The sequence below is a fragment of the Vulpes vulpes genome, chromosome 6, assembly GCF_048418805.1.
Source record: "Vulpes vulpes isolate BD-2025 chromosome 6, VulVul3, whole genome shotgun sequence".
Lineage (NCBI taxonomy): Eukaryota > Metazoa > Chordata > Mammalia > Carnivora > Canidae > Vulpes > Vulpes vulpes.
Window position 1 is genome coordinate 105942703 of NC_132785.1, and position 25800 is coordinate 105968502.

Sequence of the window (25800 nt, forward strand, 5' to 3'; positions counted from 1 at the left end):
TACTCAGGCAATTAAAAGGATAAAATCTTGCTATGTGCAACAACATGGATGGATGTAGAGGGTATAATGCTAAGGAAATTAGTCAGGAAAATGCCATATGATTTCACTAATATGTGGAATTTAAGAAACAAAAAAAAAACCTCAAATAGACAAAAGACTTTTAAAAATTTAAAATAAATTAGCATAGTGTATTACTAGTTTCAGAGGTAGAGTTTAGTGATTTATCAGTTGCATATCACACCCAGTGCTCATTACAAGTGCCCTCCTTAATGCCCATCACCCAGTTACCTCATCTCCCCACCCCCACCCCTCCAGCAACCCTGTTTGCTTCCTATAGTTAAGAGTCTCTTATGGTTGTTTCTCCCTCTCTGATTTCATCTTATTTTATTTCCCCTCCCTTCCTCTATGTTCATCAGTTTTGGTTCTTAAATTCCACATATGAGTGAAATCATATGATATTTGTCCTTTTCTGACTGATTTCATTTCACATAATACCTTCTAGTTCCATCCATGTCATTGCAAATGGTAAAATTTCATTTTTTTTGATGGCTGGGTTATATTCCATTGTATATAAATACCACATCTTTTTATCAACTCATCTGTTGATGGATATCTGGGATCTTTCCATATTTTGGCTATTCTCAACATTGCTGCTATAAACATCAGGGTGCATATGCCCCTTTGAATCGTGATTAAAAAAACTCAACAACAGGGGTGCCTGCGTGGCTCAGTCAGTTAAGCAGCTGCCTTCAGCTCAGGTCACTATCTCATAGTCCTAGAATTGAGCCCCACGATAGGCTCTCTGGTCAGTGCGAAGTCGGCTTTGTGTTCTCTCTCTCAAATAAATAAAAATCTTAAAAACAAACAAACAAAAAAACAACCAGACTCTTAAATACAGAGAACAAACTGGTAGTTATCAGAGGGGAGGCAGAGGGATAGGTAAAATAGATAAAAGGGATTAAGAGTACATTTATTGAGCACTGAGAAATGTATAGAATTGTTGAATAACTATATTGTATGGCTGAAACAAATATAATACATGTTAATTATACTTCAATTAAAAAATTAAAAATTAAAAAAGTATATATTAGCCTCGTGAGTAATCATAGCATATATACTATTGTATGTTCTCTTTCCATATCCTAAGTATTTATCTGTGCCACAATATACCATCATAATCATAAGTTTTGAAGATTGTATTATATTCCAAGTAGATAATGTGCTGTAATTTAGTTATTCAGTTCTTTGTTATTATTAGCAAAATTTGGAATTTCTAGGTCAGAGGGCATGACTTGTGTCATGACTCCTGCTACATATTGTTTTCCAGAAGGTCGGTGTTAGTTTCTACATATATAGGCTGGCCTTCCCTGGGTTGCTGTCAGTGTTCATTGAACGTCAGAAAGAGGGTGAAGGGATCTCTAATAATTAGGGCTGGAGTATGTTTTCCTCTCTTACCTTGAAACCAGATCCCTCCTAAAGTCTGACTGGCTTTGCAGCACCACCCTTATCTGGAGAGCCTCAATGCCTGGGTATTGAGAAATTTTCAACTTGGAACCTTTCCAAGCCTTTTGCTATTTTATTCTCTATTTGTTTTTCTTAAAGCAACTAACTAAATAAGAATAACATTTCAACCTCTTTCTACTCCCCACCCCCTGCATTTTTCTTGCCCGCACCACCTCGGCCTCCAGTTTAACCAGGGGGTTGCTTCTTATATTTTAAAGCTAAATACAAAAGCACAGCTCTGAGATGCAGCCAAGTTCTGCAGCCAAGTTTGAAGAATAAAACTTTAAAACAGCTCTTCTGTCACATACTTGCGAGGGGAGGCAGGCTTTGCTATAAATAAGGCACATTCCATTTCTATCTCATCCTTTGCAGCCCTCTTGGATAATGCTTTTTGTATATGACTGCAGTGTTCTCTTGCTGCCCACTCACCCTTTCAACCTTCCCTTCTATATCGCATTTTATCTAAGTGTTCAGTAGTTCTGGAGTTTAGAGACCCTGCTTGAGAGAGGAGTAGAAGTTTCCTTTCATTCTTCAGGGTTAAGTGTACTGAGATAAAGTGGCTGACTTGTAAGAAACTACATTTTATCCGGGACATTTTTAGCAACTGCTGTATTAGTTTCCTATGGCTGCTGAAACAAATTACCATGAGATTAGGGGCTTAAAACAAAACAGATTTATTCTCTTATGGTCCTGGAGGTCAGAAGTCTAAAATGATTTGGCAGGGCTGTATTCCTTCTGGAGGCTCTAGAGGAAAACCCATTTCCTTCCTTTTTTCTAGAGGCTGCCCACATTTCTCGGTTCTTGACCCTGCATCCCTCGGACCTCCTTTGGCCACTGTGTCTCCTTCTCTGACTCTGCCGCTCTTACATCCATCCCTCTTTTGGGAACCCATGATTACATGGATCCCACCCAGATAATCCTGGGTAGCTGTCCCATTTTGAAATCCTTAACTTACTCACACTTGCAAAGTCCCTTTTGCTGTGTGCGCCAGTATATTCCAAGGATTTGGGAGTTAGGATGCAAGTATCTTGAGGGGGAGGAGGGCATTATTCTGCCTACTACACTATCGTAGGGAAGGAAAAATAATTTTGGAATTTTATCTGTTTTTCATAGCTACAGAGAGGATGTGCTGAAGGATTGGTTTTCCTTTCAGTATTTGGGATGGTAGATGTATGACAACCTAAATTAAGTCGAGGCTATCTGTTAGTATTTGCTAAGGTCCATATGAAGACAGGAAAGAAAAGCCTTTCCGTGACTGGCCGCAAGGAAGGGGATGGGTGTCTTAGTTAAAGGCCTTCCTTCCCTCCTTACTGGGTGCTTATTTTAGGCTCTTCATAGGTCACTGAGGGGAAATGACCAAGCAGATGCAGTTTTTTTTTTTTAAAGTAGGCTGCATGCCCAACGTGGAGCCTAATGTGGGGTTTGAACTCATGACTGTGAGATCAAGATGGGAGATGAGATCAAGAGTTGGATGCTCAACCAACTGAGCCACCCAGGTGCCCCCCAAGCAGATGCATTCTAAATAAATGAAGGGAAACCTCCTTTACTATAGCCTCCTACAGTGTGATTTTCTTATGGCACTGTTCATCTCTAGTTATTTTATATTTTGGAATACATAAAAACTGTGATACTGAATAGTTAATAAACACTTTCCTGGTGGTTGGCCAGAGAGTATAGTAGAAGGAAATGACCTTACGTTCTTTTCTCAAGCAGTAAGAGAGCACTGGCAAAATGCAGCCCCGTTAGCCTGAAGGCATGTACCAGTCTGCTTGTTGACTCCTGAGGCCTCTCTTTTCGCCATTATTCATGTTCTGGTGAGTCATGATACATAATGGCAGACACAAGGTACACAGGTGATAGTGTTGGCCATAAAACCATCAAGCAACAGGGTTTCCTGGATGTTAAAATGACTCAAGGCAGATGAGTCCCTCCAAGGAGCTAGTCAAGGAAACAGATGATAAAGCCTAATTATCAGCAAGGGCATGGAATGGGCTTTTTCTTCCTAAAAGAAATGAGTACTATCACTAACTTCACTGCCTTCTGGGGAAGGAGAGGTCACTAGTTGAAAACAAAATTTACTGTGGCTGATGACATGTTACAATTTTAGGGCAGAGTTCAGCAAACTACATGCCCTTGGACCTAACTCATCCTCATATCAGTTCTTGTATAGCACTTTAGCTAAGGATGGTTTTTACATTTTGAAATGGTTGGAAAAAAATAGAAAAAAGAAGCAGTATTTCATGATGTGTGAAAATTATGCAAAATTCAGATTTCAGTGTTCATAAATCACATTTTACAGAAACATAGCTGTGCTATTCATTTATTAGTTGTCCATGGTGACCATGGACGAGTTGAGTGGTTGTGGTAGATGTTGACCGCATGACTGGCAAAGCGTAGGATATTTACTAACTGATCTTTTACTGAGAAGTTTGCAGCCTCAGCTTTAGAGGACATGGAGGAGACTGAGAAAGCCTCTACAAATGTCCTTGTTGGGATGATATTTCCATAGGAACCAAGACCCCGTGATTCTGCACAGTGGGAACTCATTTCTAAGAACCTATAGGGGAGCTAGCTGGAGAATGGGTATACAAGATAATCTGGAAATCACATATATTCATATGATGCTATAAATAATACACAGATCCTGCCATTCACTCTTTGAATAGTGTGTCTCCTTCACTAAGGGGTCATGGAGTATATTCCAATACTTTACTGAAGAGATTTTATTTGGTTGGTTGTTTGTTTTTTTAAATGAAGAAGAGCATATTGAGCTGCTGGAAGTGTTGGGCTGTGTGTTCTGAAATATCCCAGTAGGATAAGCGCCAGCTACCTACGTTTCAGATGCAATGTCCAAATGGCTCTCATTTCTCCAGGACCCACTTTGTCCAGGCATTGGGCCAGTGCTTTGGCACATGATGGCTCACACTGACAGCACCTCTGCAAGATCATTGGTGCTGTTCCCACTCTGCCTGGGAGGAAAGGGGCTCTCAGTGGGAAAGCCTATGCCTGAGGTCCTGCTTTAAGTGTGAGGCCACTTCTTCACAGCCCTTGCTCTTTTAACAAGACCTGGAAAGAGCAGGCCAGCCACTTGGGGCACCGCTTAGTTCTGGTCTTTTCTTTGTGATAGCAGGGCTATAAGAAGCTCATAAGCCAAATGCTCTAATCACTGAGTTATAGTACTCAGGGATAGCATTAATTTCCATCACTTTGGTGGGTGCGATATCTTGACTATAGGGACCAGTGCTGCAACAAACAAGGTGCAGAGATCTTTCTGAGTACTGACTTTGTTTCCTTCAGCTATATACCTAGAAGTGTGGGATTGCTGGGTCATGTATATGGGAATCCTGTTTTAATTTTCTGAAGCTCCATACTGTTTTCCACAGTGGATGCACCAACTTACATTGCCACTAGCAGTGAATAACAATTCCCTTTTCTTCTCATCCTCACCAACACTTGTTATTTCTTGTCTTTTTGATAAAAAACATTCTAACAGGTGTGAGGTGACATCTCATTGTATCCTTGATGTACATTCACAATAGCCAAGATATGGAAACAACCTATTTGTCAGTGGATGGATGGATAATGAAAATGTGGTATGTATATACAGTGGAATATGATTCAGGCATAAAAAAGAAGAAAACCTTATTATTTTAGAAGACACGGATGAGTCTGGAGGACATTATGCTAAGTGAAATAAGCCTGGCAGAGAAAGACAAATACTGTATGATTTCACATTTCATTTATATATGGAATATAAAAAAAGATTAAAAATAAAAATGAACTCATAGAACCAGAGAGTAGATGGTGGTTGCCAGGAGCTAGGGAGGGGAGGAAACAGGGAGATGTTGGTCCAAGGGTGCAAACGTTCTGTTATAAGATGAATACATTCTGAGAATCTAATGTATGGTGACTACAGTCAATAATACTGTATTGTGTGCTTGAAATTTGCTAAAAGAGCACATCTTAAATGTTCTCACCACACACACACACACAAAGGTAACTATGTGAGGTGATGGATGTGTTAATTAACTTTGTTGTAGCAAACATTTCACAATGTATATCAAATCATGACAGTGCATTTTATATAGGTACAATTTTATTTGTTAATTATACCTAATAAAAATATTACCTTTCATTTTATAGTTCCTTTCAGCAGTCCATATCCTTCATAATATGTTTGTGAAAGTCCTGAGATAGTTTATCTAAACTTAATAAATGAGGAAACTGAGGCTTTTGTGAAGTCAACCAGCCATTAGTAGCGGAGACAGACTTTCTGACCGTGGGATCTGGTGTCCTGCACACTACTTCTCATAGCTGCTCTGGGCACCATGTCACTTACACCAATCTTAGCAGAGGTCTGTGCTACAGTCTAGGCATCTGGTACTTGGGTTCATCCTAGTGGTGGTCACCAACTGATCTCCAAAGACCAATTTTACATCCTAGGTATTTTTTGGCATTACTCTAAAATTGTGACTCTGTTGAGCATGGTGTACTGCTGAGTCTCTTTCTTTTCCTCATCACCCCACTGTTGCTTGTGTTACAGCCCCAAACCAAACCAAAGCAAACCAAACCAATAATGGATTCCCATTCCCATTCCTCTTACCACATAGCTTCAAATGAGGAAAGGTATAATGCATGTATTCTGCTCAGAAAAAGGCTGAAAAATTGTGGGAAAACACACTTTCAAAGAATGTTTGTGTTCTTTGGGACATAGGAATATAGCATTCATCACAACTGCTGCTTACAGCTGCACAAGTTATTAAAAGAGTTCATTTTCAGCAAATTTTAAATAGTGGAGATGGTTCTTGAGCACATTTAACAAGCACTCTGTCCTGGTTTTGCCCCAATCCCTGCGTGTTCCTTCTCAGTCTTCATCCCTCAAGTGGCCCCCTCTGTTCACCTTGTAACGCCTGGGCCCCTTCTCTTCTGTATGCTGTCTAGGGGCAACGTCATGTTGTGCATACACTGGTTTGGGGATTCCTCCAAATGCTATCTCCTCTCCAAACTCCAAATGCCTATACCCAGCTGTCTAAAGGACATGTCTGAATCTTCCTTACTTATTACAGATTCAGTAGATAGAACATAACTGAAAGCGTTCTCCCTCTGGAACTCAGTGGTTGGTGTGTCACATTCATCCAGTTAGCATCTTGACTAAAAATCCGAGTATGATTCTCCTTTATGGGACTCACCACTCCACCCTCTTTGCTATGTAAATATTTTTATTTTTGTGTGTGTCACCTTTTGTGTTTGCCTCCCTATGATACTGTAAATGCTTGGCATCAGGTAGGCAATAAATAAATGTTTGGTGGACAGTGCTATTGATAAGCATTCCTGAAACGTATCCTGTTATCGTTCCCAGATCGTTACCACATGACTTCTCCTTATACTGGCTTGATTGTGTAACTCAAACTTTGGTGCAAAGATTCGTAGCATCTCTCTGAGCTTTGCAAACTTATTTATCTTAGGAATTATTGAGCTTGGCAGCCATCCACATCGTGTAACAACTCTGCTGTCACATTTCTCTCCTTGCTTGCTTTGCTCTCTCCCCACTTTTCACATTCCTATCTGTGCGAGAGAATGAGAAGAAATGAAGAATACAAACCCATATTTCTCTCACCAATTAAAAATATCTTTCCATCTTGTTTTACTATTAAATCAGTTCCTTGTCCTCTTTCTATATCACAATTAAAACAACTTTTTTCCTATTTGGTGTCTTTAACATTTTTTATGGCAGAAATGATTCATGCTTATTATACAAAATTAGAAATTCTATACAAACACAAAGAAGGAAATAAAATGCATAATCCTCCTCGTTCAGAGAGCTATAGTCAACTTTTATTTTTAATTTTTTAAAGTTTTATTTATTTATGAGAGAGAGAGAGAGAGAGAGAGAGAGAGAGGCAGAGATGCAGGCAGAGGTAGAAGCAGGCTCCATGCAAGGAGCCTGATGTGGGACTCAATCCTGGGACCCCAGGATCAAGTCCTGGGTCGAAGGCAGGTACTAAACTGCTGAGCCACCTGGGGATCCCCTATAGTCAACTTTTAATATCATACTACTTCCATACTTTTTTCCCTATACACTTATTTCAACAAAAATGTAGACTTATTGTATTTGCTGTTGGAAAGCTTCTTTTCACTGAATAGATTGAGAACATATTCCCATGAAAGCAAACATTCCTCTAGATCAGGTGTCAACAAACTTTCTCTGTAAAGGGCCACATAGAAAATATTTGAGGCTATGTGGGACATACAGTTTCTGTTTCAACTACTTTACTCTGCTGTTGTAGTACAATATGTAAATGATTGAGTGTGGCTATGTTCAAATAAAACTTTATTTTTTTATATTTTTTAAGATTTTATTTATTTATTCATGAGAGACACAGAGAGAGAGAGAGGTAGAGACACAGGCAGAGGGAGAAGCAGGCTCCATGCAGGGAGCCCGACCTGTGACTCGATCCTAGGACTCCAGGATCAGGCCTTGGGCTGAAGGTGGCGCTAAACCGCTGAGCCACCCGGCTGCCCCCAATAAAGCTTTATTTTCAAAAATAGCCAGTTGGCCAAATTTGGCTCATAGCTGGGCCATGGTTTGCTTATGCTTGCTCTAGAATACCATTTTTAGGGGCTAAACAGTGTGCTGCTTATCAATGTATCATGATTTACTTAACCAATCAGAATAATGGCTAATGTTCTTTGAGGCCTTACAAACTCTTTGAAGAGTTTGTTCTATCTCCTTTTTCACTCTTCCTGCCCACAACTCTGTGAAATATAGGTATCATTTTTTCCTGTTTAACAGATGAGGAAACTTAAAGAACAAGTAGGTTATTTGCCTAAGGCTAAATGGCTATCAAGTAGAAAAGACAAAATTTAATTTGATATTTAGAAGCCATGCTTTTAACTATTCATTATATTTTTATGCACATTGGTGGTTATTTCCTTGAGACAAATCTCTAGAATTAGAATTACAAGTGCATCTTATGGCTTTTGATCTGTGTTTCCAGGTTGATAAGTATGCCAAGTCCTATTTCCTGGGTGATCTAAACCTTAGTGATAATACTTCATTGTTTCAAATCACATTAGAAATTATAAATTTAAAAAATTATAAGTGCAGTGATAAACATTTATGCATATTTCTCATCTGTATTTCCTCTTAGGTGAATTTCTCATTAAGGTCCTCTTATTATTCTTTTTTTTTTTTTTTTTTTTAAATTAATTTTTATTGGTGTTCAATTTACCAACATACAGAAAAACACCCAGTGCTCATCCCGTCAAGTGTCCACCTCAGTGCCCGTCACCCATTCCCCTCCAACACCCGCCCTCCTCCCCCCTTCCACCACCCCTAGTTCGTTTCCCCGAGTTTGGAGTCTTTATGTTCTGTCTCCCTTCCTGATATTTCCCAACATTTCTTCTCCCTTCCTTTATATTCCCTTTCACTATTATTTATATTCCCCAAATGAATGAGAAAGGTCCTCTTATTATTCTATAAGAGTTGTCTTTTCTATTGATTTATTGGAGCCTTATATATGGAACTCCTCTGGTGTTTTAGTTGATAGCACATGGCTTGTTATAAAAAGGGTCTGTTTACTTTAAAGAGCTATTGTCTTTACAGTTAAAGAGAATTAAACAGAAAATTATTTGGTTTTAGCATAATAACACTAATTAGACTTCTGGAATTAAACAAATAAATAATAATAATGATAAAAAAAAAACCCTATAATGTAAGAGAGAACTTACTGCTGCTGAGGAACTTGTCCCTTTAGTTCACATCTTTTTTTTTTTAATATTTTATTTATTTATTCATGAGAGACACAGAGACACAGGCAGAGGGAGAAGCAGGCTCCATGCAGGGAGCCTGATGTGGGATTCGATCCCGGGACTCCAGGATCACGCCCTCGGCCAAAGGCAGGCGCTAAACCGCTGAGCCACCCAGAGATCCCCCTAGTTCACATCTTTTAAGTCACTAGGATTTGGGTTCTTTAATTGGAACTACTGCTTTGCTGTGGCTATGGCAACATATCTTAGCTGCCATGAACAGCATACACCTTGACAAAATATTTTTTAGAGAGTCGGTTTTAGATGGAATTCATTATCCAGTGTATTCATGGAGAGTCTAGATGAATTAATGGGTGGTAGACCAATAATTGTATAATCATAACAGTAATAAAAATAGTGAAATTAACAGTTACTGTCTACTGATCGCTTACTGTATCCCAGGCACAATGCTAAGTGCTTTATATTTACTTTGATCTTAACTGTAATTCTAGATCATAGATATTGTTATTACCCCTGTTTTATACATGAAGAAACAGACCAAAATCCTAGGTGCCCTGGACTCTACAGCTCCTAAATAGGAGTGGAGCTTGACTTTGACCCTGATGCTCTACTGTCTGAGACTTACAGATGTATTACAGAAAGATGTTAGGGTATATGCTTGCTTGTATGCACGAGTATGGCATATATCTTGATTGTCAAATGTTGAGTCAGTACTACTAGACTCTAATAACACTAGGATCAGTGGGCCATGAATCTGACCCAGGATTCAGAACCCCTGCTCTTATAAAGATGAGAGTTAGGATGCTTTATGAGATTCAAAGAGCCCAAACCCAAAGGGTAGCTGCCCTAACATATTCTATCTTGGGTTTCTCTTGAGGACCATCAAATTGGAAGAGGATTTATATAATGTGGAAAGGTAGAGTTCTAAGACATCTTAGGCAGTAGAATAGGAGAACACACACACACACACACAGGGACATAATCATTTGAGAATGTGCATATTATGAAATATTTGCCATGATAAAGGTAATGAGCACATTTGTCACCTCACATAGTTACTTTTTTGTGTGATAAGAATGCTTAAAATCTACCCTTTCAGCAAATTTTATATTCAAAACACAGTATAATTAATATAGTCACCATGCTATACAGTAGATCCTCAGAACTTATTCATCTTATAACCAGAAGTTTGTACCTTTAACCAATATCTCCTCATTTTTCCCCACTTCCCAACCCCTGGCAGCCACTCTGGTTCGGAGTTAAACTTTAAAAAAAAAAATTCACATGTAAAGTGATATCGTACAGTATTTGTCTTCCTCTCTCTGGCTTATTTTACTTAACATAATGTCCTCCACATTCATCCATGTTGTCAGTTTCTTCTTACTATAGCTGAATAATATCCTGGTGTGTGTGTGTGTGTGTGTGTGTGTGTGTGTGTGTGTATTATATTTTCTTTATCCGTTCTTCCACTGATAGACACTTAGGTTGTTTCCGTTCTTAGATACTGTGAATAGTGTTGCAGTAAACATGGAACTGTAAATATCTCTTCAAGATACTGGTTTCATTTCCTTCAGTTTTATATCCAGAAGTGGGACTGCTGGATCATATAGTAGTTCTATTTTAATTTTTTTGAGGAAACTACATAATGCCTGTACCAATTTACACTCTCACTAACATGTATACAAGGGTTCTCTTTTTTCCACATCCTCACCAACTCTTATTATTTCTTGTCTTTTGTTAATAGCCATTCTGACAGGTGTGAGGTGACATCTCATTGTGGTTTTGAATTTCATTCCTCTGATGATTAGTGATGTTGAGAATCTTTTCATGTACCTGTTGGCCATTTGGATATCTTCTTTCAAAAAATGTTTACTTAGGTCTGTTGCCTATTTTTAGATTGGATTATTTTTGCTATTGAATTGTGTAAGTTCCTTATATATTTTAGATATAACTCCTTATAAGATAGAATTTATGAATTAGTTCTCCTACTCTGTAGATTGCCTTTTCGTTTTGTTGATTGTTTCCCTTACTGTGCAGAAGGTTTTTGGCTTATTGTAGTCCTACTTGTTTATTTTTGATTTTGTTGATTGTGCATCTGATGTCACGTCAAAAAAAATCATTGTCCAAACCAATGTTAAAGAGCTTTTTTCCTATGTTTTCTTTTAGGAATTTTACAGTTTCATGTTTTACATTTACGTCTTTAATCCATTTCTAGTTAATTTCTTTTTTAGAAAAGATTTTATTTATTCATGAGAGACACAGAGAGAGGCAGAGACAGGCAAAGGGAGAAGCAGACTCCTCGCAGGAAGCCTGATGCAGGACTCGATCCCAGGACCCCGCTATCATGCCCTGAGTTGAAGGCAGACACTTAACCACTGAGCCACCGAGGCATCCCATTTCCAGTTAATTTCTGTGAGAAGTGTAAGATAGAGGTCCATTCTCATTCTTTGAAAATAGATTACAGTTTTACTAACACTGTTTATTGAAGAGATTATCCTTTCTCCATTGTGTGTTCTTGCTTCCGTCCAAGATAACTTGGCCATACATGTATGGGTTTACTTCTGGTCTCTCTAGTCTGTTCTATTGGTCTCTGTATCTGTTTTAGGTCAATGCCATACTGTTTCGATTACTAGAGATTTGAAATATAGCTTGAAATTAGGAGTTGTGATGCTCCAGCTTTATTCTTCTTTTTTGAAATTACTTTGAATATTCTGGATCTTTTATGGCTCCATATAAATTTTAGGGCTGTTTTTCCTATTTCTGTGAAAAATGCATTGGACCTTTGATAGGCATTGAATTGAATCTGTATATTGTTTTTTGTAGTATCGATATTTTAGTATTAATCCTCCCAATCCATGAATATGGGATATATCTTCATTTATTTGTGTCTTCTTCAATTTCTTTCATCAGTATCTTATAGTAGTATATAGGTTTTTCATGTCCTTAGTTAAGTTTATTCCTGAGTATTTTATGTTTTTCATTCCATTGCAGTGGATTTTTTTTTCTTAATTTCTCTTTCAAATAGTTCATTTATAGTGTATAAAAATGCAACTGATTTTTGTATGTTGATTTTGTATACTGCAACTTTACTGAAATCATTTAAGTTTCTTTTTGGTGGAGTGTAGGGCTTTCTATACATTAGGATCATCTTATTTGCAAACAAAGACAATTTTACTTCTTTCTTTCTAATATAGATGCCTTTATTTCTTTTTCTTGCCTAATTGTTCTGGCAAGGAGTACCAGTATTGTGTTGAATAGAAGTGGTGAGAGTGGGCATTCTTATCTTGTCCCTGATCTTAGAAGGAATGATTTCAGATTTTCACTGTTGAGAGTGATGTTAGCTGTGGGTTTGTCATACGTAGCTTTTGTTATGTTGAGGTGCATTCCTTTTATACCTAATTTGTTGTAAGTTTTTATCATGAATGGATGTGGAATTGTGTCAAGTGTTTTTTTTTTCTGCAGCCATAGAAATGAACATATGATTTTTATTTTTCATTTTATTAATGTGTTGTAACGTATTTATTGATTCGCATATATTGAACCTCCTTGCATCCGGGGGATAAATCCCTCTTTATCATGGCATATGATACTTTTAGTGTGCTGTTAAATTTGGTTTGCTAGTATTTTGTTAAGGATTTTTACATCTATAGTCAACAGGGTTATTGGCTTGCAAATTTTCTTTTCTTGTAGTATTTTTGTCTGCCTTTGATAGTGGGGTAATGCTGGCCTCTAAAATGAGTTTGGGAGTGTCCCCTCTTCTTCAATTTTTTGAAAGAGTTTGAGAAGGATTGGTATTAATTCTGTAAATGTTTGGTTTAATTCAGCAGTGAAACCATGTGGTCCTATGATTTTCTTTGTTATGAGATTTTTTGATTACTGATTTAATCTCTTGACTCATTGCTGGTCTGTTCAGATTTTCCATTCCTTTATGAATTAGTCTTGGTAGGTTGTATGTGCATATGAATTTATCCATTGCTTCTAGGTTATCCAGCTTGTTGGTATATAGTTGTTCATAGTAGTCTTTTATGATCTTTTTATTTCTATGGAATCCGTTGTTATGTCTCCTCTTTCACTTCCAATATTATCTGCTTGAATTCTCTCTTTTTTCTTAGTCTAGCTAAAGCTTTGTCAATTTGGTTTGTCTTTTCAAAAAATTGTCTTTCCATTTTATCTTTTCTATTATTTTTTGAGTAGCTTTCATTTATCTCCACCCTAATCTTTATTTCCTTCCTTCTGCTCATTTTGGCCTGAGTTCTTTTTTTTTTTTTTTCTATTTTCTTGAGGTGTGAAGTTAGGTTGTTTGAAATCTTTGTTTCTTTTAATGTAGGTGTTTATTGCTATAAACTTTCCTCTTAGAATTGTTTTTCTGTATCCCACAGATTTTCCCTTGATGTGTTTCCATTTTTGTGTGTTTCAAGATATTTTTTGATTTTCCTATTATTTCCTCAGTGATCCATTGACTGTTTAGAAGTGTGTTGTTTACTTTTAACATTTATGAATTTTCCAGCTTTCCTCCTGATTTCTAGTTTCATACCATTGTGGTTGGAATAGATACTTGATACGATTTTAATCTTATTAAATTTTTAAAAGACTTGTTTGTAGCCTAGCATAATCTGTCCTAGGGAAAGTTCTGTGTGCACTTGAGAAGAATGTGTATTCTGCTGCTCTTGGATGGAATGTTCTATGTATCTGTTAGGTCTGTTTGGTCTAAAGTGTAGTTTAAGTTCAGTGTCTCCTTATTGATTTTTTTGTCTGCGTGATCTATCTATTGTTGAAAGTGGAGTATAAAGTCCCTTGCTATTTTGGTATTGTTGTTTATTAACTCCCTTCAGATCTGTTAGTATTTGCTTAATATGTTCATGTGCTCAATGTTGGGTGCATATGTATTTACAATTGTTATATCCTTTTGATGAATTGGCCTCTTTATCATTATATAATAACTTTATCTTATTATAGTTTTTGATAAAATCTGTTATATATAAATAAACATATAAATATTTAATGATATAAATGCAGCTATCCCTGCTCCCCTTTGTCTTTCATTTGCATGAAATATCTTTTCTCATTCCTTTACTTTCAGCAATATGTATCCTTAAAGTTGAAGTGAGTCTCTGGATAGGCAGTATATAGTTGGGCCTTAAAATTTTTTTTTAATCCATTCAGTTACTATATGACTTTTAATTAGAGAATTTAATCCATTTACACCCAGTGTAGCTATTGATAGATAAGGATTTACTTTTGCCATCTTGTAATTTTGTTCTGGTTATTTGCTAGTTCCTTTGCTCTATTCTTTGTCTCTTGCTATCATCCTTTGTGATTTGATGATTTTCTATAGTGTATGCTTAGGTTTCTCTTCCCCTGTCATGTATGTAATATAGCTTTTGCCTTGAGGTTATTATGAGACTTACATAAAATATCTTATAACAGTCTATTGTAAGAGGATAACTTTGCATACAAAAACTCTGCCCCCCTTTTATGTTTTTGATACCACAATTTACATCTTTTTATATCATGTATCCATTAACAAATTATTATACCTATAGTTATTTTTTTTAAGATTTCTTACTTTTTAAAGTAATCTCTATATCCAACGTGGGGCTCAAACTCACAACCCTGAGATCAAGAATCACATGCTCTACTGACTGAGACAGCTAGGTGTCCCATACATATAGTAATTTTAAGTCTTTTTTTTTCTTTCAAATTCTTTTCTTTATACCAGACTTAAGTGATTTACACACTACCTTTACAAAATTAGAGTATTCTGAATTTGACTATATACCTACTTTTACCAGTGAATTATATACTTTTATATGTTTTTATGCTATTAATTAATATCTTTTCATTTCTGCTTGACAAGTCTCTTTGGTGTTTCTTGTAAGATGTGTTTAGTGGTAATAAACTCCCTCAGCTTTTGTTTGTCTGGGAAAGTCTTTATCTCTCCTTCATTTTCAAAGGGCATCTTTGATAAGTATTCTTGGTTGGCAGTTTTTTCTTCCAACACTTTGTATATGTTATCCTATTCTCTTTGAGTCTGCAAGGTTTCTGCCAAGAAATCAGCTGATAGCTTTATGAAGGTTCTCTTGTATGTAACAAATTTCTTTCTCTTGCTGCTTTCAAGATTCTTTCTTTGTGATTTTTGACAGTTTTATTATATTGTGTTTTAGTGAAGTCTTCATTGGGTTGAATCTGATTGAGGACCCATAAACTTCATGTACCTGGAAGTCTATATCTCTCCCAAGATTTGGGAAGTGTTCAGCCATTATCAGAGGAACTACTTTTTTTTTTTAGATTTTACTTATTTATTCTTGAGAGACAGAGAGAGAGACACACACAGGCAGAGGGAGAAGCAGGCTTCACACAGGGGGCCTGATGTGGGACTGGATCCTGAGTCTCCAGAATCAGGCCGTGGGCTGAAGGCGGCACTAAACCGCTGAGCCACTGGGCTGCCCAGAGGAACTACTTCTGTTGGCCACCCAAACTACTCCCAGGTGCCTACCAGTTTACACATGAAACTCCCTTTCCTGACAATAAAGCATTCTACTAACTGATCCCAATTAGCAATAATCGTGCCTTGGATAAACCTCATTGGCTACGATACTGCCACTGCGCAAAGCTACTAACTGATCCCAAACTATGATTTTAGTCTTCAATCACATGACTCCATAATATGTACCCAATTCTCTGGGCAAACAGACCTGATTCAGGCAGCTTGTGCTTTTTTTCTCTTTTGTTTAACCTGTTTTATCTACTTGAAATGTCTTCAGTTTCTCTACCTCAAACCCTCAAAGTCTTCTCTGTCAGAATTCTCTGCATTCCTCAATACTGGGTTAAAATTCCTGATTTTTATTTTTTACTTTTAAAAAATATTTTATTTATTTATTTATTCATGAGAGACACACAAAGAGAGGCAGAGACATAGGCAGAGGGAGAAGCAGGCTCCTCACTGGGAGCCTGATGTGGGATTCTATCCCAGGACTCCGGGATCATGACCTGAGCCAAAGGTGGATGCTCAGCCACTGAGCCACCCAGGTGCCTCCCTCAATTCCTGATTTTTATAGACAAAGTGACTACCCTACCCCATTTGATTCTAATGGTATTCATATTACTTTCAAGTCATATAACCTACTTATTTGTAGGATAGCTTTTGTGAATGTCTTCTCACTCGGGCTTCATTGGAAGGCCCTTGAGAATTAGGATCTAATTCATTTTTGTATTCCCTGTAGGACTTGCATGGTTCTTTGAACATAATGATTTTCCAAGAGAACTGTTCTTATGGAACCTGATTTTATAAGAAAGGAAATCTCCATTTAAAGCTTTGATATAGATTGAATTGTGCCCCCCCCACAACTATATGGAACCTGATTTTATAAGAAAGGAAATCTCCATTTAAAGCTTTGATATAGGGATCCCTGGGTGGCGCAGCGGTTTGGCGCCTGCCTTTGGCCCAGGGCGCGATCCTGGAGACCCAGGATCGAATCCCACATCGGGCTCCCGGTGCATGGAGCCTGCTTCTCCCTCTGCCTGTGTCTCTGCCTCTCTCTCTCTCTCTGTGTGACTATCATAAATAAATAAAAATTAAAAAAAAAGAAACTTTAAAAAATAAAATAAAATAAAGCTTTGATATAGATTGAATTGTTCCCCCCCACAACTATATTGAAGTCCTGTCTTTACCTCACATTGTGACCTAGTTTAGAAATAGTCATTGCAGATACAATTAGTTAAGATGAGGTCATACTGCAATAAAGTGGGCCCCTAATCCAATATGACTGATGTCCTTGTAAAATGGGAAATTTTGACATACACACACACAGAAAGAGAGAGAGAAAGAGAGAGAGAGAACACAACATGTAAAGATTGGAGTTCTGTTGCCACAAGCTAAAGATCTGTCAGAAACTAGGAGGATAGATGGGAACAGATTTTTTTCCTGGACTGTTAAGAGAGAGCATGACCCAGCTGGCTCACTTCTCTAGGCCTCCAGAACCATAAGGCTGTACATTTCTGTTGTTTAAGCACTCAGTTTGTGTTACGGAAGCCCCAGGAAACTAATTCCAGCCTGTATTTTCACCATCCTCAGAACAAACAAAAATGGGGTGTTTTAAATGATCCTTTTCTTGGTAGAACTGAGGGCTGAGGTGGAGTAGCCTGAGAACAAAGTAACCAGAATCTTCTCTATGAATTTGTACCCCTGGTCCTCTGTTCCAGTCTGAGTTTTTATGGACCCTCAGAGCATCTTTAGTACTGGAAATTCAGCAAGTCAGAACTGGGCAATGTTTTATCTTTAACCCTCTTCCTCCTTCTAAGGCTCTCTCAGTTATTACTACCATATTCCTTTCAGTCCCTCTGGCTAAAACCTTTTACAATCCTGCCCTTTTCTTATCCCCAATTAAAAAAATCTAGATTTCAGGTCACCTGGGTGGCTCTATCCATTAAGCATCTGACTCTTGGTTTCGGCTCAGGTCATGATCTCAGGATTGTGAGATCAAGACCTGCATCAGGCTCTATGCTGTGTGTGGAGGGTGTGGAGAATCCTCAGAATCCTTTCTCTCCCTCTGCCCTCCCACTCCTCCTCTAGCTTGCACACATGCTCTCTCTCTCTCTCTTAAAAAAAAAAAATCAAATCATCAGTAGTGATGGCAATAATTGGCCATATTGAGGGGCAGATCCTTAACACTGTAACAAGACCCTCAGTCCTGCCTGATAGCACATGCCCAACTTTGTTGGCATTGGGGACTGGGACTCTGGCCAGATGAGGTGAGAGCACTGCCCCTCTATCACAGGGATGTAAGTGTAGATTTTCTGATCCTGGGCTGAGTCAGACTGAAAGTTTGCATCCTGCTATGTCACTTACTGGCTGCAGGGCAGCCATGGAGAGGCTCCTTAATCTCACTGGGCCTCTGTTTACTAATCTGTAAATGAGATAATAATGGAACTCACTTCATAGGGGCATTGAGAGAATTAAATGATTTAATGCACATCAAGGGGTGAGAATCTGGCACATGGCAGGTGCTTCATAAATGTTCACTTGTATCGTCATACATGCAAGAAAATCTCATTGGCATTTATCCAAACAGCTTGATTATTTTTTCATAAGGAAGGGCTATAATTAATCCTCAGTTTTTCTTTGCCTTCCCTCATCCCCTACCAGTTTCACACACATTAAGAAATGTGGTGGTAGTTTATACACACAGACTCAGGGCTGGCCTAGCAGGGAATTTGCAGCAAAGCTTCTGGGATCTAACTTGGCTGAGCTCCTGGGCCTCTCCTAGCTGTCAAGTCCCCTGTGCTTACCTGTCTTCGATGTTGTTTAGGTTCCGGTGACCAAGGGCACAGCTTGGTGACTCACCTCCCTAGGCCTCTGGAGTTGCTAGGGGGTGCCTCTAATTAGGTACACTGTTGAACATGCAAGTTTTTATCCTAGAGGCAAGAAAGGCTACTGGGAATAGCTGCTTAACATGAAATGCAGGCAGCAAGTCCAGTTGTTAGTTAGAAGGATGTTACCTTTGATTTGAATCATTGGCAAAGCCCAGGCAAGCAAATAGGACCCCAACCCCAGTTGTTTGCATTATATTCTCCTTATAGGGTCATTCCTAAGCTGAGCTGATTCATTCAGCTGATATTTACTACTGAATTTTCATAATCAATAGGGATTTATTAAGCTATTCCTAAGTGCCAGATACAGTACTAGGTGTTGATGATAAATGAAATTATGAATAAGACACAGTCCTACCTATAACAAGTTTGTAGTCTGGTCATTGAGATAGATGGATGAGCTAATAGTGGTCTTAGGGTTGGGGCACTAAAGATGTGGTATCCAAGAGTGGGGAGGGGGGATCCTGGCTTAGCCTGGGGGAAACTACAGGGCCATCATACTTGTCATTTTTGATCTAATGCCCCTATAATACTGACTTTGGACAGGATAAGGATTGTGACTGTCTTTTTATTGTTGTATCTTCTGTGCTATTTGTGGTTGGCATGTGGTAGAGGCTTAATAAACATTTGGTAAATAAGGCAATAGTATCTAAACTGAGTACTGAAGGATGGGGTGTTAGCAAGGAGGAAAGTGTGTGTTGGGGGGTGGTAGAAGAGTGGCAGTAGGAAATAAAATGGTGAGGAAGGACATCATGGGGAAAGAGTGACATGTACTCCTTGGGAAGGACAAAGATTGGTACTGAAAACTGCTCATATGGTAGGGTAGTATGGAGGCAATTCAAGAGGTGTGGGGAAGGCTGATGGTGAGAATAAGGTGGAATTATTAAAGGTTTTAAACAAGAAAGACTGGTTGGATTTGACATGCATGTTTTAAGGTGTAGGAAGGGGATTGGAGAAGACAGAATGGAAGCAGAAATGCCAATTTGAGGGCTTCTGTAGCAATCTTGATTAGAGATGGGGGTGGCTGGACAAATTACTGACAATAGAGAATGGGATGGGGATAGATTCAAAAGCAGCTAGGGATGTAGAATCACTAAGACCTGGCAATTGTCTCTGGAGAAGGAAGGAAGGAAGGAAGGAAGGAAGGAAGGAAGGAAGGAAGGAAAGAAGGAAGGAAGGGAGGGCACCACGTCTTTAAGGAATGCTAGCATCTTTCACTTACTTGATAAACAACAGAAGAAGAGGAGCAGTGGAGAGATAAAACCATGTGTGGACACACTGAGCTTGAGTTGCCTACACATGGTTCAGTGGGCAGGTGTATACATCAAGGTTAACCTCAGGATAACAATCTGGTACTCAGTATACAGGTTTAGATGCTCATTAGCATAGAAGAAAAAGGTTTTATAACTTAGAGATCCATTGATGAAATTCAGAAGGCCCATGAACTCAGAAATTACATTGAAGTTTTAATGCACGTGCATTGTTCTGGAGAGCTAGCTTTGTGTCAACCTTTCAAAATAAGTTAACCCTTGATCCTTAGGGCTGTGGGAGCTAGCAGGAGTGATGGGATTGCTCAAGTAGAGTGAGGAAGAAGAGAGCTGTGGGAACATCGGGATTTTGGGGGTGGGGTGCTGTGCTGAGTCAGCAGTGGGGGTCAGTTTATGAGGGATGAGATGAAGATTTACAGAAAATATTAGCTTTACTGTTTATAAAGTGCCTTCACAGATGCTGTCATTTCATGTCTCAGTAACTTAACTAGATGTTTATCATTTGGTTCTGTGTCAGAGTTCAGTACAAGACACAGAAACTTGGCTATAAATTTTAAACAAAAAAGGATTTAATACAGAAAAGTGGGTGCTTACAAAATCACTGGAAGGGTGAGCCTCAGGGAAAAGATTTCCAGAACAAGGTGGAGCCAAGGTAAAAATGTGTCCCTGCAGTTGCCATCCCAGCATTGGGAAGCTGGGATCAGAAAGTCCCTGTGGCTACTGCCCTTGCTGCAACTGCTTCTCAACCTACGGAAAGTAGGAGTAAGGCACAGGGACACTGCCGGGGATCAGAAATCTCATGTTTCCATGAACACTCAAGGAGCCAGAAGATGGCCAGCATATTATCTACCTTCTACAACTCCTTGCGTGCATGCATGCATCTAATTAGTGGAACCCAATTAACCCCTTTACCCCTAGATTCAGGGAATTCTGGAAAATATCTACCTCTCCACCTAAAAAAAAGAGTGAATTGGAGGTGGTGGTTTTTCTTTTCCCCTAGGGACCAGATAATAAATATTTTGGTCTTAGCAGGCCATGTGGTCTCTATCGTAGCTACTCAGCTTTACTATTGCAGTGCAAAAGCAACCATAGAAATTACATAAAAGAATGAGCATAGTTGTGTCCTAATAAAACTTTATAAAAATGGGCAGTGGGCTGGATTTAGCCTGTGGGCCATAGTTGGCCCACACCTGAGAAGACAAGTTAATTCTCAATAATTACAATGGGTTCATTTTACAGGCAATTAAGCTGAGAGATTTAGCACCACTTAGCCAGTGTAAGTGAAAACATACCCTCATCATTTTGGTTTCAAAGTTCATGCTGTTTTCAGCAAACCTTGATGCTGAGTCCATCCCTTTGAGAGACTTGTGATCTAAAGAGGAGATAAAATGTGCACCTCACTTACAGACGTAAAAGCCCCTAGAATGGTGCAAAATGCTTTTGCATACAAGACATGTTTGACAGAAGAAATCAGAATAGCCTTCACTGTGGAAGTTGTATGATCTAGGTGTTAAAGGGTAACTTTAATAGGTGGAGATGGTGGTGGAGCAGGTGGGGTGCAAAAGAACATTTAAAGTGGAGTGGGAAACTTCAAGGCAAGTTTACAAAAACAGCTAGCAATCTAAACTCCTCTGAACATTGTGACCTTCTAGGGTTTTAAGAGAGGAAGACTGGCTTATGGACAAGACAACCTTGGATGTTACAATTAAGAATCTCAATTTAAAAAGCAGAAGCCTTGGCAATTTTTGAACCGCAAAAATTACAGGCCGCAATGTACATGTTACTATAAGAAGAATTATTTGGTATTGTGCTGCAGAACTTTTTGACTCAGAAGCTATGGTCAACAAGAATTCACATAGGAAGTGATTGTAGTATCTTTTCATACAAAGGAAACAATGGACATGAGGGATATCTTGAGCCATTCATGGTACTTGGAAACTTATAAATGTAGGTGGGATAGAGAAGAATGGCTTTGATAGTGAGAAACAAAAATAATAAAACTTGGAAAGCCAGGAGCAGGAGGTTGTTTTTGTAGGAAAGATGGTGGAGGATGGGAGAAATGGACATATGGGGCAGGCAATTGGAAATATGGGCTTGATTTTCAATAGAGAGAGAGGTCGTTGGGAGTTGTTATATATAGCAGGACAAAGAGCCATAGAGAAGCTTGTGTCTCTGATGGTTGTGGGTAGTAGAGGATTTCCAAAGCAGAAGCCAGGGGACTTAGGTCATCAAGAACCAGGAGAGGCACAGGGACAGGGAAATGGAGTAGGGAAGATAGGTGGAGCGCCAGGGTGCATGTTACCAGAGGAGTCAGGAGAGGAGCTGTTTCCAGAAAAAGGAATGGCCAAGAGTGTTGCCTCTACTGAGAGGACAATAAGCATCCATGAAAGGCCACTTGGCTTGCTGATGATGCAGTTGTGGTGGGTGAACCCTGAGAGAGCCTTTTTTTTAGTGTATGGAGAATAAGTGGAGGCAGAAGCTGTGGTCTGTTCACCTGAGGAATTTGATTTGGAAAGGAAAGAGGAGAGAAGATCGGAGATTGAAATTTGTTTGTTTTAAAGTTGATTACTTCTTCAGTGCCCGAACACCATCAATAACCTCACTTGTCAGGATGTATCCTGATGTCTCCTGCTTCCTGACCAGACCTCCCTAAGGAAACGGTGGTTGAAGGAGGAGCAACGTCTATTCTCTCTTGATTTCAGGATCCATTTTTTGGTCACTTGTTTGCATCTGACTTGACTTTGCTTTTTGGCTCTGCAGGTGGCCTCTCCTGGCAACCTGTGAGGTAATACACAAATGTGTGCAGTTGTTAAGCAACTGCTTGCAGCCGTGGAGGCTCTGCTAAATTTGGAACACACATGAGTCCCAATCTAAGTCTTCCTTCAGCAGTGAAAAAAATAAGTCCCTGACTTTGAAATTTCAGAGGTTATACATTTGCGGAATATAAAATCAGTGCGCTGAGGATTTTTGTCTTACCTCACAGGATTCCTTTAAAATCCACTAGAGAATTGCTGTGCAGTGAGGATTGCGTTCCCGCCAGCATCTTTTCTAGAAAGAAACTAGGTATGTCCAAGCTCCAGAAGGAATGGAGTATATTACACCAGTGCTTTCTGTGGCACTAAACAAAAACAGAATGTACACAACACCACCACCACAAACTCTAGAGTCTCAGATGGAAATGATTTTATCAGTCTAAATTAAGGCTCTTTATTTATTCTAACTCGCATTTCCTTTCACACCTTAGTCAGTAGCTTCTACGTAATCAGCTGAGTCTCAAGTAGGTTATGAAATATATGTATGAAGAGGTAACTTGGATTAATATTTTTCCCTCTGTCGAATTCACTTCCTTGCTTTCGTATTTAAACGAAATACGAAATATGCTATTCTCAAAGGCCCTCAGCTGTGCTGCTCTGGAGCTATTTAGAGATTAGAAGTGTTCTAGTCCTCTTTCACATTTGCATAGAACTTCAGTTTTTTTTTTTTTAATAATTTTTTTAAAAGATTTTATTTATTTATTTATTCAGGAGAGACAGAGAGACAGAGAGGGAGAGAGGCAGAGACACAGTCAGAGGGAGACGTAGGCTCCATGCAGGAAGCCGGATGTGGGACTTGATCCCGGGACTCCAGGATCACGCCCTGGGCCGAAGGCAGGAGCTAAACCACTGAGCCACCCAAGGATCCCAGAACTTCAGTTTTTGAGATGTTTAGACATCCATTAATTTCACTGGACCTCATAATAATCTGTGCGATAGGCAGTATGATCATTAAGCCCATCTTACAGATAAAGGAACTGAGATTCAGAGTAGTTAATTAATTAGATCAGGGTCACATAGGATGCCAACCCCAGATTCAAGACTGAAGCACAAGTTCCCTAGATTCATATTCATCCATTTTTTTCCCCATTGTGCTCCGAGTGGCATTTTGGACATGAGTGTTTTCTTTCATTCTGAAGTACTTCAATGAATAAGCTGTGTACACCATCATGTTGGTTTCTGGTAGTACATTGATTGTGGAGGGCCAGGAGCAGAAACCACAGACTCTAAATGACAGTTAACCCTTATTGGAGGTTTGGCCTTTATTGAATGAAGGGCTCTTGTTAAGGAAAGGTGTGCATTGAGATAAGAGGCTTGCCAATCTTTCAAAAAATGGAAATTTCTGGGCTCCTTGGGGATGGCTGATGATAGTGATTATGGAAGAGTTTGCAGATGTGAAGTACTTTATAAATCCTGGAGGAATGGCAGTAGACCATGTTTCTGGGGGGGGTGGTTATTTGCATTTGTCATCTTCTGGACACTGCTGCCGTTGGCACCCTCTTGTTTTTATAAACAAGCCTATTTTGCTTCTCTTTAGAAACAGATCTGTTATCTAGCTTCACAGTGGCTTTCTATATGCGTGAGCTAGTGCTCCAGTAAAATGGAACATTTGTACTGCTGCAAAACCGAATTTAGTGACGTTGCCAATATCTTAGCCCTCAAGTAGTCTTTAAATATTCTTAGTCCTGGGAGCTGGCCCAAGAAATTGCTTATTCTTTTCCTCATACCACTCAGCATATAAATCCTGAATTACTGCTGACCAAAGATACGTAAAGTACAAATCAATAAGCATTTTGTTTCTGTGTTGCAGGGAATGAGACGATGAGTGAGAGAAAACCCTTCGATGGGGGTTTCAAATTATTGTCACTGTCCTCTGTATTAATAGAGCCAAGACTATTACTTTACTCATTTGTTGACCACTGTGTCATTATGCCGCACTAAAAGGATTTTTTAGTAGTTTTTTGAAATATAATCCACACACCAATGATTCACACAGTTAAGGTATACCATGCAATGGAATTTTGGTATTAATTTTTTGAAGTCATGGTCAAAGGCATAAAACATAAAATTTGCCATTTTAACCGTATTTAATGTACAGTTCAGTGGCATCAGCTATAACTCAGTTTTGTGTGACCATCGTGACTATGTCCAAAGTTTTTTATCACCTCCAACAGAAAACCTTGTACTCATTTAACAATACTGCCACCTGAAAGGATGTTTATGCTTTGATTACTACCTTCAGATGGAGAGATACTGTGCCTGGTTTAATTGATATGGAGTGAGAAGTGGGTGGCAAGGGTTTTAAGAGCTTCCCAGGTGACTCTGAAGAGCAACAGTTTGGGAGTGCCTGCCTTGGTCCCTAGGAAGCAGCAGGTCAGCACAGCCGCCACCCCCACCCCCACCCCTACCACTACCACCACTGTGGGAAGAGGCTGCATTTCGGAGCCAGGGAGGTTTGTGTGTGGTGCAGCCATTTACTAGCTCTGTGAGTTCTCATTTATGTTCTGCTGATAAGACTTTTTTGCTGGCCTTAAAAATAAATATGAATGGAGGTGCATTTGGGTGGGTGGGAGGAGACTTACATATAAATCAATACAAAAATGGCGAACACTTCCAATAAAATTTGGCAAAAAATGAGAATGCATAATTTACAAAGTTCACATAACTTAAACACTTGAGGATATATTGTCTTAACGTATTAATTGCCTCTCGTGTCTGAAGAAATGAAAGTTAAAACTATTTGCTTCTAGCACTCACTAGTGGTCTAGGTGGTGGCTGGAGACATTTTTACACTCTTGGTATGTGTACATTGATATGGCATTTGTCGTAGAATATGCATGCAGATTCTTAGAAGGTGAGTCAAATCTAATTCCAGAGGTTTACTCTGAGGAAATAACTGATTGGTGTGTCAAGATGTGTGCGTAAAGGTGTAATTACTGAGCCTCGTTGCAATGGTGGGAGTTTGGGAGCAGGACAAATGCTCATTAATAGGGCATTGGTTAAATAATTTATGGTGCATATCTATCCTGAAACTATGTAGTCATTAAAAAAACAATATAGCGTGCATGTATTAACAG

The 25800-nt window shown here is 38.9% G+C and overlaps 1 protein-coding gene and 1 pseudogene across 26 annotated transcripts in view; one reads left to right on the forward strand and one right to left on the reverse strand.

Moving 5' to 3' along the window:
* Positions 1-25800, forward strand: part of RGS6 (regulator of G protein signaling 6) — a 544783-nt gene that overhangs the window by 37037 nt on the left and 481946 nt on the right. The window lies entirely within an intron of this gene.
* On the reverse strand, positions 15824-15888 carry LOC112927312 (U4 spliceosomal RNA; annotated as a pseudogene).